At 31.2% G+C, this 2,704-nt stretch overlaps 1 long non-coding RNA gene across 2 annotated transcripts; it reads right to left on the reverse strand.

Annotated features, from left to right (window-relative positions):
* Nucleotides 1-441: 441 nt before the first annotated feature.
* On the reverse strand, nucleotides 442-1,586 carry LOC142221559 (uncharacterized). Of its 2 annotated transcripts, XR_012718122.1 has the most exons (5): nucleotides 1,568-1,586; nucleotides 1,386-1,511; nucleotides 892-1,294; nucleotides 721-827; nucleotides 442-655 (listed from the first exon to the last, which is right to left on the reverse strand). It is a non-coding gene; the product is annotated as an uncharacterized LOC142221559 (long non-coding RNA). The 2 variants fall into 2 exon arrangements; XR_012718121.1 differs by lacking the exon at nucleotides 1,568-1,586 and having other exon boundaries at nucleotides 1,386-1,540.
* Between the last annotated feature and the right edge of the window lie 1,118 nt (nucleotides 1,587-2,704).

Here is a 2,704-nt window from a genome sequence, read left to right on the forward strand (position 1 = left end):
ATATTTCTAGATTTAAGTTTATTTAAATTAGTTTCCGTTAATTTAAATTTGTTTTACTTGTTTTACTGTTATAATTATCGGTAATATGACCAGAATACACTAGCCAAGATAAGAATAAGCCTAAGAGTATGTGTGCCATATCACCCGTAAAATAACGCCCAATAGAAAGTTCTAGATAGTCGAGACAATGAACATAAGTCGATAAATATGTGCAATGTCGCCGTGCGACATCTACAAGGTAGTAGCTTAAAATCGAAGGTTGTAGGCCAATTAGCGAGAACATTCGAAATCGACATATCTCGGTATATAAACCCCTAGCGGAGAGAGCAGTCAAGTCAGTCATAAGCTAAAGTTTATACAGTACACATCGTAGAGCAAATAAGTGAAACCAATCAGTTAAACAAATAAATTGTAGATTGTCGTTATTTGAAAAGAACTGTGTTTTAATTATCGGGCAATTAAATACGCCTCAATATAAAAACGTAACAATATGAATTAAACTGACGATGTGATGCACATTTTCATCCAGAAGTTGTTGATTTCAACAATTTGTTGTTTTAAACAATTTTAATTGGTTGCACTTGTAATGTTCTCACTTTTCTTTGGTTAGCTTCTTAATGTTTGCAAGAATGTAGCATTCAAAGATTATAGTTTTCTGCAAAGAGATTTAAATTTAGTGACTTCTCTAAAGTGTTGATTAAATTTTTCATATTGACGTACCAATTATTATAAACTATTTGAAGCAGTTCCAGTTAATTGTCCACCATTTTTTCATCGGTCAGCTTTTTAATGTTTTCAAGAACGTAGAATCCATAATTTTTAGTTTTCTGCAAAGAGATATACATTTAGTGACTTCCTTAAAGTTTTATTTCATTTTTTATTTTCACTTACCTATTTTTATAAACTATTTGGTTATTTGTCTAAAATTTTCCATTTTTTTATTTCTTGCAATTGACCACGAACTTCGTTGCACAAATAAGTATTGAAAACCACATGGTTTTTTCGTCTACCCATCTAATTTTAAATCATTAGACAAATCATCAGCTAAAGCTTCCACATATTTAATAAAAATCTTTACCAAATAGAATTTTTCATTCTCTTCAATAATTTCGATGGTTTGCTCGACCAAATCCAATGATACATCACGCACCGGTATGGGGTTGTTCAAATAACCGTCGGTAAAATGTCGGACTTCTAGCACTTGTCATTACGGGTTTTTTATCGAGCCGTATATCCAACGATATCTTCCGAATCTGAGGTTCAAAACCCATATCCAAAATACGATGAGCTTCATCTAAAAATAGATAAGTAATAGTGGCTGTGTCAATAACATTCGCTTGTACAATTTAAACGATCAGGAGTGCAGATAATAATTTCCATACTACCTCCAACACATCCAATTTGTTCACGGCGATTGCCTTCTCCATAAATCGTATTCCTGAATGAATTTTGTTGTTCCCTTCTTTCTCAATTTGCATGCCAATTCACGTTTTGGCGCCAAAACACTATGACTGTGGGATATTTTGATGTACAACATAGCGAACAATAAAAACTCTAATATGTCTACAATTTCTGTTTGTGCTGTACCGTGAGATGTTCATTCTTAATAAAATCATAAATAAAAATTATTTTATTATTGTCTAAATTTTGCACGACAACAAACCAATCCACCGAAGTTGCCAAAACTTTCGAATTTCATTGTTACCACGTTTTCTTCATGAATGCATTTTTATTGAAAATAATTGAACCTTCACATTGAGAAACATTCTCAATGTGATTTCAAGCCCAATAAACACAAACGTTTGAAAAATGCTAAATTTCAACAATTTTTCAAAGGATTAGGGTAATATTCAAGTTGAGAAATTGTTGAGAAAATCACGTTCTCATTACCCTCAACAGTGAAATTCAACACATTAGCAATAATATCTCAAGTCTTATCCTCAAATTGAAATGCATCGCTACTCAATAATTTGTCAACCAATTTTCGATGCGAGTCAAATTCAAAATTAACATCGATGCAAATACTTTTCAACCTAAATGTGTATGAATGATATCCCCACTTCAAAATGAAAGTCTGGCATTCTATGAATTTTGTATAATTTATTCATTTTCATCAAAATAAAATATATAATACATTACATAATACACTACAATACCAATTGATAAATTATAATCTTATTAAACATATCAACAAATAAGAACAAAAAAACAAACAGCAAAATTTTAAATATCTTAAACATTATTAGTAAACACTTTAGCATTTTGGTGTCATAAAACAGCATTAAAATTTATTAACATGCGGGCAATTTGAAATTAGGAACGTACTTGACCGCGTGTTAGAATTGATTTCCAGCAGAAAGAATTCACAAAATATCCATTTTAAACTGATAATAGCATATTGTTACGAATTTGATATTTCTAGATTTAAGTTTATTTAAATTAGTTTCCGTTAATTTAAATTTGTTTTACTTGTTTTACTGTTATAATTATCGGTAATATGACCAGAATGCACTAGCCAAGATAAGAATAAGCCTAAGAGTATGTGTGCCATATCACCCGTAAAATAACGCCCCATAGAAAGTTCTAGATAGTCGAGACAATGAACATAAGTCGATAAATATGTGCAATGTCGCCGTGCGACATCTACAAGGTAGTAGCTTAATCTCGAAGGTTGTAGGCCAATTAGCGAGAACATTCGAAATCG

Source organism: Haematobia irritans, chromosome 1, assembly GCF_050003625.1.
Source record: "Haematobia irritans isolate KBUSLIRL chromosome 1, ASM5000362v1, whole genome shotgun sequence".
Taxonomy (NCBI): Eukaryota; Metazoa; Arthropoda; class Insecta; order Diptera; family Muscidae; genus Haematobia; species Haematobia irritans.